This window comes from Lycium barbarum, chromosome 11, assembly GCF_019175385.1.
Source record: "Lycium barbarum isolate Lr01 chromosome 11, ASM1917538v2, whole genome shotgun sequence".
Classification (NCBI taxonomy): Eukaryota; Viridiplantae; Streptophyta; class Magnoliopsida; order Solanales; family Solanaceae; genus Lycium; species Lycium barbarum.
In genome coordinates, this window is record NC_083347.1 from 87,001,936 (window position 1) to 87,018,674 (window position 16,739).

A 16,739-nucleotide genomic window follows, 5' to 3' on the forward strand; every position below is an offset into this window, starting at 1 on the left:
GTGCGAGAGTCTGATATCCCAAAGACTGCTTTCAGGACCCGGTACGGGCATTATGAATTCAGAGTTATGTCTTTTGGGTTGACTAATGCTCCAGTAGTATTTATGGATCTGATGAATCGGGTATTTCAGCCTTTCCTGGACATGTTCGTGATTGTGTTTATCGATGATATTCTGATTTATTCACGATCAGCAGAGGAGCATTCGGATCATTTGAGGACGGTACTTGGCACTCTCCGTCAACAGAAATTATATGCTAAAATTTTCCAAATGTGAATTCTGGTTAACTTCTGTGGCTTTCTTGGGGCATATTGTCGGAGCAGACGGTATTCGGGTCGATACGCAGAAAATTGAAGCTGTACAGAATTGGCCCAGGTCTACTACACCGACAGAGGTACGCAGTTTTCTGGGGTTAGCCGGATATTATCGCAGGTTCGTGGAAAATATTTCTTCTATTGCAGCACCACTGACGAAGCTTACTCAGAAAGCAGCGAAATTTCAGTGGACCGATGCCTGCGAGCGCAGTTTCCAGCTGTTGAAAGAAAAATTAATTACAGCCCCAGTGTTAGCTCTTCCAGAAGGATCAGACGGGTATGTTGTCTTCTGTGATGCCTCTGGTATTGGGATAGGTTGCGTGTTGATGCAGCACGGTCGAGTCATAGCCTATGCTTCCCGGCAGCTCAAACCGCACGAGAAGAATTATCCCACTCATGATCTTGAGTTAGCCGCGGTAATTCATGCTTTGAATATTTGGCGGCATTATTTATATGGGGTCCATGTTGATATTTATACGGACTATAAGAGTCTCCAGTATATTTTTAAGCAGAAAGAACTAAATTTGCGGCAGAGAAGATGGCTTGAATTATTGAAAGATTATGACGTTGATATTCTGTACCATCCTGGGAAAGCCAATGTGGTAGCGGATGCACGTAGCCGCAAGTCCATGGGCAGTTTAGCTGATGGACCATCTGATAAGAAGGACTTGGTTCGTGAAATTCATCAGTTGGCCAGCCTTGGAGTTCGTTTGGCGGATTCTGGAGATTCTGGGATTTCTGTTCGTGCAGTTGCTGAATCATCTATTATAGCAGAGGTATAGCAGCATCAGTTTGAAGATCCTATCCTGGTTCAGTACAGAGATGTGGCCCTTAATAAAGACAAGACTCCGTTTGAAATTTCACCTGAAGGGGTATTATTATATGAAGGCAGATTCTGTGTACCAGATGTTGCAGGCCTACGGCGACAGATCATGGGCGAGGCGCATAATGCACGGTATTCTGTTCATCCTGGTTCCACTAAAATGTATCATGATCTCAGATGTTTATATTGGTGGGACGGTATGAAGAAAGATATTGCTGAATTCGTTGGTCAGTGCCCAAAAAGCCAGCAGGTTAAAATTGAACACCAGAAGCCCGGTGGGTTATTACAGGAGATGGAAATTCCAGCCTGGAAATGGGAGATGATTAATATGGATTTCGTTGTTGGGTTACCGCGCACTCCACACAGGTATGATTCTATTTGGGTTATTGTTGACAGATTGACGAAATCAGCCCATTTTCTTCCGGTCCGGACTACTTATTCGACTGAGGACTACGCTAGATTGTACATCAGGGAGATAGTCAGACTTCACGGGGTCCCTGTATCTATTATTACTGACCAAGGTGCCCAGTTTACGGTAAATTTCTGGAGGTCATTTCTGGAGGGATTAGGGACTTAGGTGAGTCTCAGTACAGCTTTTCATCCTCAGTCCGACGGGCAGGCCGAGCGCACTATTCATACGCTGGAAGATATGTTGCGGGCCTGCGTTATTGATTTCAGAGGCAGCTGGGATGATCACTTGCCGCTTATTGAATTTGCCTATAATAACAGTTATCACTCCAGCATTCAGATGGCACCGTATGAAGCCCTTTATGGAAGGAAATGCAGATCTCCTATTGGTTGGTTCGACGTGGGCGAGACTAAGTTAATTGGGCCAGATGTGATCCAGGAAGCGGTGGATAAAGTAAAACTTATTCGGGAGCGATTATTAGCTGCTCAGAGTCGGCAGAAAGCTTATGCAGATAGACGACGTCGGCCGTTAGAGTTCCATATTGGCGACTGGGTATTCCTGAAGGTGTCGCCTATGAAGGGTGTTATGAGATTCGGTAAAAAGGGTAAGTTGAGCCCGCGGTATATCGGGCCATATCAGATCGTTCGGAAGATAGGCTAGGTCGCCTACGAGCTAGACTTACCCTCCGATTTGGCGGTCTTACACCCGGTATTTCATGTGTCTATGCTGCGAAAATGTATTGGTGATCCTTCCAGGATATTCCCAGTGGACGATATTCAGGTAACGGAGCACTTGTCTTATGAGGAGCAGCCTATAACCATTTTGGACCGACAGGTACGGAGACTACGCACTAAGGAAGTGCCTTCTGTTAAAGTCCTGTGGCGCAACAACAACCGGGAAGAAATGACCTGGGAGTCGGAGGATGAGATGAAGAAGAAATACCCCCACTTGTTCCCTGCGGCCACAGGTAATTTAAACCTTCAAACTTGTTGTATTGATTGACGAATGAATTAGGTGTGCTAATTATAAAAGAGGCTTCCCCGTTATGTTATAAGACTAATTTAACATTCGGGGACGAATGTTCTTAAGGGGGGGAGAATGTTATATCCCGTGTTTTCGCATAATCGGAAATCGTGAAAATAATTAAGACTTGCATGTTATAAGGAAATAATTGATTTTAGTTAAAATGTCTATGTTGTTTATGATAATATTGGTGTGGAAATGTGAAGGAAGTCCAAGGGCAAAATTGGAATTTCGGAAATTAGTTTCGGGAATTACAAAACGAGATTTTAATGAATTGGGCCAAGAAAAATTCGAAGAAAATTTGAGCCCAAGTGCTAGGGGTGGCCGGCCAAAGACCATGGCCCAAACCCCATTTTAAGTGGTCATGTGATCAACATGTGACCACTTAATTAATGTATATATCAATGCTTATCTATAGAAGGATCAAGAAACAAATCAAAAACTCACCTTGGAGTTCTTGAACCCCTTCGGCCGAACCCCATTCCACAGCAACAAGAAATTTTCCTAGCCTTGTTTTAGTTCTAAAAATCTTGTTCTTCTCGTATTTGTAGTAAGTTCAAGACGCTCTCCGACGTGATACAATTTGTTTGGCGAAAGAATCACGTTTGCGGCAAGTCGGAATTTCAAGAAAAGGTAATAATTTTGCCACTTTTGTGTTATGGAATTTGTATGGATATTATGAGGATTGAGAATAGACGATAATTTCATAGTTTTGGTGTGTGTGTGTGTGAAACCGTGGGTGTGTGTGTGTATGGTGAAGTGGCCATGAGCCATGTATGGTGAGGGAGACGAATTTGATTTTTGTTTAGTTCGTTAGTTGCGTCGTTGTGGCATTTGTGATGCGAATGAAGGTTTAATGCACTAAATTAGCATGAAAACGAGTTGTACGTCATTATGGAAGATTATGTAATTTTCATATAGTTTTTGTGTAATTGTGGAAGTAAGATGCTAGGATGAGGATTTATGTTGTTGTTGATGAATTTGGAACGAAACAATGCGAGTTAGTATGTTCGTCGTAGTTATGGAGGTTTCGGATGGAATATGGAAAGTGACGAATCAGTTGAACTTATGAATATTGCTTGGAACATTATTGGAATGTGTTTGAATAACTTTGAATGAGTAAATGAATATGATAATGTGGACATTAGTTTGATATTGTGAAGTTTGGATGAAAGTTGTTGATTTATGTAGAAAGAAAAATATTGTCGTTAGAATGATTTTCGTTATGACTTGTGATGTTTGGGATGTTGTGAGTTGTTGTTGTTGTTGTATATGGAGCCGAGCTAAGTCTCGGGGTGTTATATATACAGGGGAAATGCTGCCGAAATTTCGGTAGACAAAAATGAAGTTAAGTGAATTCTTAAGCCTTGAAATCTCTAATTGGTAACTTTGACCATTTGCAGATTCTGAGCGAAACGGGACTTAAGTTTTGGGCGAGCGTAAGTCGTATATAAGGTATGTAAGGCTACCCACTCCTTCTTTCGGCATGTCTAAGGTATGCTAGGTTGATATCGGAACCCCAGGAGCAATCCTGCTCCTCGAAATCCGAATTATAAAATGTCTACTATTCATTCAATTGAATTGAAGCTTAAAGACCTTATTTTGGCTAGAAAGGAACCAAATGTCTGAAACTTATGCAAATGTCTTCGGATCACTTCGAAACCTTTATGTATGATCCCATAGACCCCAAATGTCCGTGATTCTTGTCCGCCACCTCGATTTGACCCGAGGTGGTCCATCTAACCCCGAGATGCCTTGTTGTTCTATTAGGCTCTCTTTTTGTAAAAGTTTGACAAGGGACCTTTGACTGTGAAACCGTCTATTATAAAATAATGTTTTGATTAACACAATATGCTAAACTATGTTTTGGGTTATAAATACCATTTCGGGAGCACTTTTGTAAAATGAACTCCGTACTAACTAATTGTTCGACTATTTTTACTAAAGACTTGACTTATGATTTTATCAAGTTCTAAAGAATATTTTGACATACAAATTGCATTGTTTGCTCACGACTCCGCTCGTGCCCTTATTATGATTCGTTCACCGGTTCCCGGGCCGGTTATGATTCGTGTGCACTATGATAAATTCGGTCGTATGCTGTGTTACGGTTCCCGAGACCTCGCCATAGGGCCGGGTTCCGTTTGGAGTTAAGTTGTGATATGGTTGGTGATATGTATGATGATATGTGTGTTCGGGGATGTACGGAGATTTGAACCTTCTGGTGTTATGCTGTGTGTGGCACCAGCGTCGGAGTGGTGACCACGTTCTTGAGCGTTGCATGATTTTGTTTGCATTACGTATATATGATTTTGACCCAAGATTTTGACATACCGTTCAGTACTTCTCACTTATATCTTGTTTGCTTTCAGTTGTGATCTATACTTCTGTACTCTATGCTTTACATACTCAGTACATCTTTCGTACTGACCCCCTTTCCTCGGGGGCTGCGTTTCATGCCCGCAGGTACAGACACAGGCGATCCACCACTATAGGCTCCACCGTCTGCTATTTCGGAGTACTCCCTTTGATTCGGAGTCCACTTTTGGTATATATATATCTTTTGCTATGGATATATTTCTGTACATTTGACTATTTCGGTACGGCGGGGCCCTGTCCCGCCATATGATTCTGTCGGTCAGTTTAGAGGTCTGTGGACAGGTCTGTGGGTTAGGGTCTTTCTGTATGGATATGTGTATATGTTGTTTGGGCGATCCCATACGCCGAGGCGGCCGGTCCGCATATGTTTATACGTTGCTTTGCTAGCCCTGTGTGGCCTTTGTTGGTGTTTGTTGTGTACAGGGTTATTCTGGATAGTCCGAAAAACAAAGAAGACTCTGCCGAAATTTTTCTGGAAATTATCTAAATTTGTAAATACAGCCTTGTCGGCTTCTGCTATTTACTTGAATGCATTTGATAGACGGGTTCGGGTGTCCAGGTAGGGTGCCAGTCGCGGCCCACGGGGTTGGGTCGTGACACTAGGCCTCTCACAAATCAGTGCACTCGGTTACCCATATCCGCTACCATGGCCGAAGCATACATGGCCAAAGAATTGAAGCGGAGACTATACTCCAAAGCACTTATGCTGCGTTGCCTCAGATTCAAGAACTTATCGGCTCTAGCTCGCCGAACCTCTGGGAGCAGGTAGTGTCAGAGGAAAGCATCTACAAATTCTTGCCATACCGGGGGAGGCGCATTGGCTCCCCGTGAAGCCATCCAAACCGTGTACCAATATACCGCAACATCTCTCAATCTATAGGATGCTAACTCCACCGATTCGGTGTCCGAAGCATGTATCAACTAAAGTGTCCTTAACATTCCATCAATATAATTCTGAGGGTCCTCATCCGACTTTGATCCAAAGAATTCCGGAGGGTTCAAGCTAATGAAATCACAGGCCCTTGCACTAACAGCCCTATCACCTTGCCCTATACCCTACCGCTGGGTCTGGGCAGCAACCAATTGAGTAAGCAAATGAATGGCCTCTTTTACATCTTGGCCTGAAGCATCCGGTGGAGGAACTGGAGGTGTTAGAGCTAGGGCTGAGGCTCCCTCACGCTCCTCAGACATAGGCACTGAATGGGAGGACTGAGATTGAGCCGCATTCTGGGACTCACTTTCCTCTACAACTGTTGGCGGTGCTCTTTCAGCTCACTTTTCTGCCACTGTCTTGCCCTTTTGGGCTGCCGTAGCCTTTCTCTTTACAAGCATCTCTGTAATACATAACACACGGTTAGGGAAAAAACAAGTTCTTAGGTCATCGCTCTATCGCACGATCTTATGATGAAAGAAGGTCATTCATTCCTAAAATGCCCGCAGCCTTTTGTTTATAAGTGTGGCGCACAACACACCCATGACCAAGACTCTACTGGACAAGGCCCATAGACACACCCTAGGACAGAACTGCTCTGATACCACTTTTGTCACGACCCAACTGGAGGGCCGCGACGGGCACCTCTTATCATACTTTCACATTTACATCTAGGCGAGCCACATAGCTAATTCATACTTTCCATCCATTATTCATATTAATCCCATTGGGCAACGATACATATATATATATATATCACCATCAATAACAATGCCCATATCAATGTACATAAGGCGACGAGGCTAAAAAAAATGATATACACAAGACTAGCCGACAAGGCCAAATACATCTATCCATATACACATGTCCACGAGCCTCTAAGGAGAGTATGCCATATCATATAGGCGGGACAGGACCCCGCTATGCCCATAAATATGTACACAAAAGAATAAGTACACAAAGTTGTATCTCTGAATGAAATGGAGCTCCGCTTTGTAGTCCCTGAGTAATAAAGTTATGGATCAAGCCTGTCTCCCTGGCCACCTGCGGGCATGACGCAGCGTCCACAAATAAAAGGACGTCAGTACGAAGAATGTACTGAGTATGTAAATAATGGTCAACATCATTATGAAAGCATAATAGACAACATAAGAAATATCATAGGATGGGAGATAGTAGTATCATCGTCACAAACACTTACTTGCTTTTCATAGGGACTTTCCATTTCTAATGGGTGATTGTGTACATACATCCGTATCCGTTTCCATACTCATTTACATTTCGTATCCATTTTCATATTCATATGCATATTCATATTCATATACATATCATTTACATAGCATACCTGACCATGAATGTTCGGTGTTTCACATACCTGGCCCTACCAAGGCTCAGGGTTATCCGTACCCAACTGCATTGGTGCGCGCGCAATATATATATATATATTCTACCCGGCCATATAAGCTCGAGGTTTCATAATAGCCATACATATGCACATATACATAAAATCCCATGAGCATCTTTAGCATCATTACTATCATCGTTCATTACATCTATTCCAAGAGGATTACTCATCATAGGAGAAATTTAGTACAATCGTAACATATCGAGAATCATGAGCTTAGTAGCTTTTAAAGATAGAATCATTTGGAGGACATCATAGGATTATAGAAGATTAGATATTTGTTCAAGGAAGCATGCCTTATGAAAGAAGGGTTAGCCTTACATACCTTTTTGTTCAACTATTCTATCACTTGCACGTTCTCCTTCAATGCTCACGTTTCTACCTTCATTAGAGTTATACTATCATTAGAAAATCGATAGCATAGCATACATGACTAAAGCTAGAGAAAATTGGACAGCATCTCCTTTATTTATACGACTTCATCCATATCATATATCAACTCCCAAACATCAATGATAACATTCACAACATCATAACAATGGTCTTTATTCACCTACATTATCCTTACTTCTCAATTCACTTCCAATCATCCATATCCATGGTCATAACACACTATTACATTCGCTCATATACAATGTTTATCCCATGTTCTAAATATCATTTATAACATGATTATAATCATAACATATCAAGAATCATTACTCAACCCAAGCTACTACTCACAAACATCACTATTCTCACATTCAAGACCCATTTTCTATATTCTTCTACAATCCAAGTCTTTAAATGTCTCAATACCTTAAACAACATGGAAATGCCATAAAAATTACCTTAGATGGTGTATGAATGAACCTTGTGTGGAAATACTTCACTTCAACCAAAACCCTAGTTCACTTCCAATGGAATCTTTTGTGGTCCTCTAACCCTTGGAAGCTTTCTAACACATAAACACTTGATTCTAGTCTTTTGATCTTTGTGTTCTCTTGAACTTGAGTGGAATGTGCTTAGATAAGGGTTTTGAGCTCTCAATACTTGTAGAAGATGAAAAATGAAGTAAAAGAACCCAAGGCATCTATTTATACAAAAACTAAAAATCAGCCCGTCGGGCACTATACGGACACTTATACTGTCCGTCTAGTATTGTACGGTCCGTATAAGTGGCCGTGGCTCACCAACCAGAAAATCATCTCCCTGCTGGGAGTTATATGGACCCCTTATACGGACCGTATAAAGTTATACGGACCATATAAAGTTATACCACTACAAAAAAAACACCGTTTAGCGACGAATTTTAGTGACAAAACAATTTCCGTCACTAGATAGCGACAGATTAGCTACAGAATTGTGATTTTGTCGTAAAATATGAAAATAAAAGAATAGGCATGTAGTATAGCTACGGATTAGCGACGGAAACTAACATCTGTCGCTAAATAGCGCGCACAAAATGTTGGACGCTAAATTTATTAAATTTAACGACAGATTTAGCTACAAATATTTTGTCGCTAATTAATTTTAAGTTTCAAAATACTTTAAAAGCAATTGCTACGGAAAGTATCCGTCGTTAGTGTTGTAATTTTTTATTTTAGTATCATCTAATACAATACACAGTGGCTCACTCCTAAATGTTAAAACATATTTGTCTCTTTCATCTCTGTCTAGGGTTTGGTCTTTTCATCAATTTGATCTCTTTCATCAATATCTTCATAATTGATTTTGGTGATGAGAAGATTTCACGGTATAGATCACTTGCTTAAACTCATAGTTGAAACACCCATCTTCTAACGAATCTTGTTTTTAGGCGAAGGGTTTATGGAAGCCGATTTTGGGGTTGTGGGTGCGGATTTCTTCACATATGGTGATTTTGGAAGCTTCAAAATCTGGCATTAGGGTTTAATTCTCGAAATTCTTGCAGAATTAGGCCATAACTCCGGTGGACTTGTCTCTGAATCTAAATCAGTACTATCTTAGTACTAATTACTCCATGGGAGAGGTATTTGTAATTACTCTTTTCTGAATTCTTCGATTTAATTTTGAAACAGTTGATTGAACGTGTTCAGATTTGTACCATCTTTGCAAAATTAAAAATGTGAAAAAGCTAAAGATTTCAGTCTAAAGGAGTGGTTAGAGATACTCTAGTTTGATTTCTTTGTGGTATCCGTGTGTTTAATCGGATTCTGTTGTGGTCAAATCTTTAGTCTTACAATTTTTGCAGTCTAAAGCAATGATTTTAGGGCAAAAAATTATTGGAATGTGAAATTGGACAATTAGATTTGAGAAGAAAAAAATTATTTTCATTGCAAAATAAGCAGAACAGTGAAAAGGAATACAAGCCAAGCATGTTCTGCTCCTATGCTTGTTGTTGGTGTCAATGAGAAGGAATACTAGTAAAACCCCAACGTTATTTATGATGTAAGTTGTACTACTAACTACCTTGCTCCTTTGGTAAAGGTTCCCTTTTTTGTTTCTTGCCCTGTTCTTCATTTTAACATTTGAAGATTTAAGTGAAATTTTATTAATTCCTCAACTTGACGCAACTTTAGAAGTTATTCATGACAAATTCGAAACTATTAGAGGGTCTTATGACCATAGTCCACTCCATAACAGTTCAAATAGTTCTACACGTATGTTAACTTTAAATATAACTTATGTTGTTTCCATTTGTATAATTCATCACTTAGAGAAAATTGTTGGACCATCATCCGAGGATGGGAGGGGTGGAAGAACTACTTCATTCAACATTATTCCTAGTAGTACTAGAGCTATTAAGGTTGTCGGAAGGTGAAACCAATGGAATGTTTACTTGGATGTCTTTCCAAGTTACAACTATCGATGTCCCTGTGGTTGATCTCACTGTGAGGATGTAGATAGTAACATATGATATCAAGTAAGATTGTGTACTTTACTTCTTTTACCCACCCCCCCACCCCCTTCCCTGAAAAATATCAATAACTTGTGTACTTTATTATATATCCTGGCATGTGTACATTACAAGCCTCCCTCTGTGGATCTAAGTTTTGCAAACAAAGGTGTAACAGTGATGGGAGAAATAGTAGTGGTGGACTTATGGCCATGTGAGCTGCTCTTTTATATTTCTACGTTGACATTTTATTAGGGAGGAGTTTGAAAGAATCTTGAAGGGAAGTCTAGGTTGCACTGAAATTTCCTTTATTGTATTGACCCAGCTTGTACCACACTAGAGAGCTGACGTGTTTATGACTGAACTGATTATCGCTCACTTTCTCACTCCATGGAAGACACTTGATTTAGTTGCTGCTATTTTCATTCTTTTTTTAACTGCTGCTCAAACTTATTTCACGGTTTTTCCTATAAATTGATGCTTGAGCAGGAATTATGCCTTCATGTGTCTTGATCCATCGTACATTTTTTAGCACTATGTCAGTAATGCTTTTAAAGTAATCTCTTTTGTTTTTCAGATTTGCATAGAGAAGGCACAGTTCATTTGGATTTGTTTGTTGTCTGAAAATAATCAATCATTCCAATCTTGACAAATAAAGTGCAATTGTTTCTTTTCTCTCATTACTACATATTTATTGGTTTGATTCCTTAAAATCATGTAAATTGTTCATTTCAATAAAGGTGACCCTTTACTAGTATTCCCCACTACCATAACACAACAGGTTTGTAATTTAAATGAAAATGATATGCAAACTGGTAAACTAGTTGTCAGGTAGCTAATAGGTAAAAGTATCTACAATTAATCATCAAACTTTTGTTTCCTGCAAGCTCAATTTAAATTTTTTAGTTTTCTTTAAGGTAAGACCCGTAGAAAGATCAAGACTAGTTATATATGTTTAACTGATCTTACATGGTTAAGTCATTTTGTGACAATAGCTATTGTCATATAAAATGAACGAGTGGAATACATAATTGGAACCCCTATTCACAAACTTTAAATTTGTAGAATAAAGCTATATTTTGTGAATGTGCACCCTTCTGGTATGTTGCTATTTTAGCAGGTCTTCTTTCTGTTAAATACCTGTGTTGTGCTTGTGCATTTTTAATATTTAGTAAAGCTTTTGAGAATAATTGCATTTGTGGTGACATGAAAGTATATAGGCTGTTATTTTCAAGCTTTATTCATCATTTTTTACATAACTAGAGGTCATGTGACTGTACATTGAGATTTCTGCTAACTGTATGAGCCAAACTCGAGCATTGCCATGTGTTTATATTGAGTGGCCTTGTGTTTCTTATTTTCTTTGGTTGTATGTCGGTAGAGTACCTTATCTAAAACTTTCTCTTCTATGCAATTCGGATAAAGCTGAATGAAGGCGAAGCACTAATTGGAGCAATTTTCGAAGCCCCCAATTTATTGACATGTAATCAATGTTGATTGTCAACCCTTTGATTCACCAATATCTTTCTCTTTCATTATTTTTCACATAAGTTGAAAATTAAATGTTTGAGTCTTTTAAGTTAGATCAGTTTCTTGGTTCTATGCAGTTAATGTTTAGTTTGGTTGTTGAAAATATGTTATGTTATTTGCAAAGTTTGGTTGTAGTTGTCGTTTACCATTATAGCTATCTGGTGCATTTGGATTGTGATTTCTGGTGCATTCATTTTCAATTGTACTGCACTCATTGATGCAGTTTTTGTTATAAAAAGTCTGGTGCATTTGAGTGAAAAGTCTAGTGCATTTGGCGCATAAACTGGGGGGGGGGGGGGGGGGGTGAGAATTTGGTGCATTTGAGTGAAGAATGTAGTGTGTTTGGCGCATAAATCTAATAAGCAATTAGTATCAAGTACTTTGGTTGGGCGAGCTGCAATATATTTGCATGCTTACACACATGCCATGGAAAATCATTTCGTGCATGGTGATCGATCTCGAGTTATGCACATACGTAAAACATTATGTGATCTTATTGACCTTTATATATGGAATATTCATATTCATTTATCAGACATGAAAGTATAATTTTTTTTTTTAGGTTTTCATTTACTTTTATTTACAGGATAGAAGTCCGGAATTGTTAGAGCAACAGTGATCACAACAATAATTACATTTGATCAAAGGGATGTTGCAACTAGAATGTATTACGAGACCATGGAAGGAAATATGAAGAGAAGACTTTATGATCTTGGATCTCAAGGGAAACTCTATTATGAACTTGGTCCTACTTTCGATCCTGATGAACATCACTCTCCAGCAGCACATTAGTTAGCTTTGTCTTTCAATTCTATCAGTTGAAGAGCAATTTTGAACGTTGATGCTTTAGGATTTATGTATTTTTGGATCTACTTGTTAATCTTCAGATTACTATTTATATGGAAGCAGCTTCTTGTAATGCTTATGATTATCACTACATTTAATTTAATATGCTTTCTAGGGATTTTGAACAACATATTAAAATATATAAGAAAAAAAATAGCATAGCTAAATAACTAATTAATATAAAATTAAAAATAATATTATACAAATTGCGACGGAATAGCTACAGAATTTTCGTAGCTAACATTTCTCTGCACGAAATCAACTACCAAATTAGCGACGGTTTTATATGTATTAGCTATGGAAATGTTTGTCGCTAAAGGTAGCGACGGAAATTATTTGTCGCTAATCCGTAGCTAAACTTAGTGACGGACGCCAAATTTTCGTCGCTAAAGGCTTAGCTACGAGCATTTTAGCGACAGACGAAATTTTGTTGCTAATCCGTCGCTAAACAGCTTTAGCAACAGATTTGGGTGGTTTAGCAACGGATTTCATCTGTCGCTAAAACCAGTTTTTTTTGTAGTGTACGGACCGTATAACTAGTCATATAACTCCACTTCTCTAAACTGGATTCCGTCGTTTCGTTCGATCTCCAATCCTTATGGAACCTTCTTGACACTTGTTTAGCACCTCACTAACAATCTAAGGGACGTTATAACTCTTCTCCAAAACATCGTTAAGTCATCATTAACATGTTACTCGTAAATCATTTTCAATACCTAACGTATACCTTGCCTTTTCTTGACGAACTTTCTTCTCTTCTCTCGAATGTCTTTTAAATCTTAATTAGGGTCATCAAATGCTATTTCTAACTTATCGAAACATCGTATACTTCGTTAGTCTATTCACTGTGCATCAACGGAAACTTTTTCGAGGTGTAACAATTCTAACCCGACGTTGACCGTGGTCAACTCTAACTCGCGAATTAAACTAGCTTTTCTATCAATGACTCAATTTACACTCGAACCTTGCAGAAACCAACCCAATGACTTCATTAAGTCATATATTATGCTAAATGGACTTGGGGAAGGGTCAACAAGGTTAAACGGGTCAAAACACTATAACGACTATACGGTTCATTACACATAAAAGTACCTAGGATAAAATGAATGCAACCTCTATGTCTGAAATGCCTCTGAGGGCTAATGATATGCATAAGTACTGTGCATGTATACATATATGCATATACAACGTCTTTTCATACATATATATGTGTATATAACGCCTGTCAAGCCTCTGTGGGTATCTCATCGTATCATCTCGGCCTCTCTGGGCATCATCATTGTTATATCCCGTATTTTTGCGCATTCGGATAATTCAAGATAATTGCGGGAAGTTAAGAGCAAGGCTATATTTTTTACCTTGTTTAGCACACAAGTTGCTTATGAAAATTTTGATGTGAAAATATTAGGAAAGGCTTGGGGTAAAAAGGGAAATTCGCAAGATGACTCATAGAAATACGGAGGAAGGCAAAGGGCAAATTTGGAATTTGGAAAATAAATTTTCATGAATCACAAAAAAAAAAGTGGGCTTAAGTAAATGGGCCAATGTGGCCGGCCATGATGGTGTGGGCCAAGGCCCACATGGATGCATAGAATAAATAGTCCAAAAGATGACTTATTAGTCATATTATTCATCTCCAACCTTAGAAATTTCAAGAAACTTGGAGAAGGGGAACAAGGGCCATTCGGCCATAGCAACCAAATAAGAACCTTGAAAAATCTTGATCAAAAAAATATTTCCTCCTAGCATTCCTACTAATTGGAAGGTCCCTAGCAAAGTGAAGTAGTCATTGGAGCAAGTAGAGCATCCATTCTTGCAAGCTACAAATTCTAGTCAAGTGAGAAGTTAAAGGTAAAAGGTAAGAATTAATCTTCTTTTATATGTTATGGATGGTTGTGTATGTTGTAGTATGTAGAAATGGATGAAATTTATGAAAATATGGATGTTGTGTTGTGGCCGTGTGGTTATTGTATGGTATGGAAGAGAATGAATCAATTTTTCTTAAGTATTTTAGTTGTTGTTGTAATGGAATCTATGACGGAAATGAAAGTTTGATGATTCTAGTTGAAGTTGTAAGTGTTGGAGAGTTGTTTAGAAGCTAATGTGATGTTAAAAACCATTTCTTGGATATATGGAAAATAATGTTGTTAGTGTGTGAATTGTTGGTGTAGTTCATGAATTTGAAAGGAAGAAATGTGTTGTTATTGTTCTTGTGGAATTTGGAAGGTTTCGGATGGAATGGCATATTGGTTGGATTATTGTGAATATTGTGCGGATTGTTTGAAGCGTTCTTGAATATTGTTTGAATGGCTTCTAATTAGTACTTGAATGTGTGAGGAAATATGAATTGAATATAAGTGAAACGTCGTTGAAGTTTGTAGAAAGAAGTTGCTAATGTTAGTATGCGTTTTGAATCGATTGTGGATATTGTTAGAATAATTGTTGGTATTGTTGTTGATATTTTGGCCGAGTTAAATTCTCGTATTTGTTGTTGTATTTTTGGCCGAGTTGAATTCTCGGGGTTGTTGTAATTACAGGGGAAATGTTGCCGAAATTTCTGTAAATAAAGTGTTGGTTTCGAATTGGACTCTTAAGTGTTATGGCTAATGTTTGGTATGTATGAATATTGTTGTAGATCTTGCGAAGCCAAAGACTTAAGTTCGGATTAGCGTAGAAAGCGGGCAAGGTATGTAAGGCTTACCTTTCTTTCTTTTGGCATGATCTTTATGAAACGAGCAAAAGACGTATGTGTATGATTTCAAAGAAATTCCTATTCTTAGAGCCACTAGGATGGCTAATATTCTTGACTTCCATAAGCTGTTTCATATGGTTTTGATGCGTATCTATGATGTCCGAAGTTCTGTTTGATATGTTTCTGAATGGCATCCGAAAGATGATTAATATGACTAAAGTTTTGATCTTCAAATGCTAGCACGTTCGATTATTCCATTAAGTCTTTGATATATTTTGATATGTACATATGGTTCCAAAAGCTATATTTGATTTGGTCCATAACGATATCCGAAAGGTACTTGATATGATTGTTGCTTTGATTTTCCAAAAACGGCTTCTGAAACGTTCGTAGAAGGTTCTATACTTCAAACGCTCATAACTTTCTTATACTAAATCGGATTGACCCGAAACTTGTTTCTGAGCCTTCAGGTGTCGGTAAGTATACTTATCTATCAAGTCTTGATTTATATGCATATAGTTTCTCACTACTCTGCTCGTGCACGCCTCAATATGTTTATTCACCGAGTCCCGGGCCGGGTATGTTATCGTGCGCACTCCACTGCATTGTTCACCGAGTCCCTCATTAGAGGGCCGGGTACGGTATATGTATATGATGAGATGATGATACGTTATGGTGGCCAGGAGGGAATATGATGATCTGATTCACCGAGTCCCTCACTAGAGGGCCGGGTACGGTATGTATATATGTATATGCATGATGATATGATGGCATATTGATATGATAATATGATTTCACTCACCGAGTCCCTCACTAGAGGGTCGGGTACGGTATATATATATAGATGATATATGATGTTGACATGCAGACTCTATTCACCGAGTCCCTCACTAGAGGGCCGGGTACGGTATATGTATACATGTATTCATGATGACATAATGACATGATTTTATTCACCGAGTCCCACAATGGGCCGGGTACGATATGTGATATTGGTATGTTTGATTCTGTCTCGTACTGCACAGGTACAGCGGTTCCTTGACTATCATACTTGACTGATGGAATCTCTATTTCAGTTATGATCTTTCCAGTTGTATTTCATGCCTTACATACTCAGTATATATTCCGTACTGACCCCCTTTCTTCGGGGGCTGCATTTCATGCTCGCAGGTACAGACGCGCACGTGAGTGGTCCGTCAGCTTAGGACCTCCACTCTGCTATGTTGAAGTGCTCCCTTGTTCCGGAGCCCATACTTTTGGTACAGATCTTTCTGTTGTACATATTTATGTATATATGACTATTTAGGGGTACGGCGGGGCCCTGTCCCGTCATATGATTCTGTTTTCTTTGTTAGAGGCCTGTAGACATGTATGTGGGTCATGGGTCGATGTGGTTCGGATATGTCTGTGTGGCTTGCGTCTAAGCGGTTCCATTGGCTATGACAGCCTTAACGGCTTGTATGTATGTATACGTATATATATATATATATATATATATATATATATATATATATATATATATATATATATATA

The 16,739-nt window shown here is 38.9% G+C and overlaps 1 long non-coding RNA gene across 1 annotated transcript; it reads left to right on the top strand.

Moving 5' to 3' along the window:
* The first annotated feature begins 8,854 nt into the window (after positions 1-8,854).
* On the top strand, positions 8,855-12,573 carry LOC132619301 (uncharacterized). The gene is made up of 3 exons (XR_009574661.1): positions 8,855-9,271; positions 9,960-11,621; positions 12,255-12,573. It is a non-coding gene; the product is annotated as an uncharacterized LOC132619301 (long non-coding RNA).
* Positions 12,574-16,739: the final 4,166 nt, after the last annotated feature.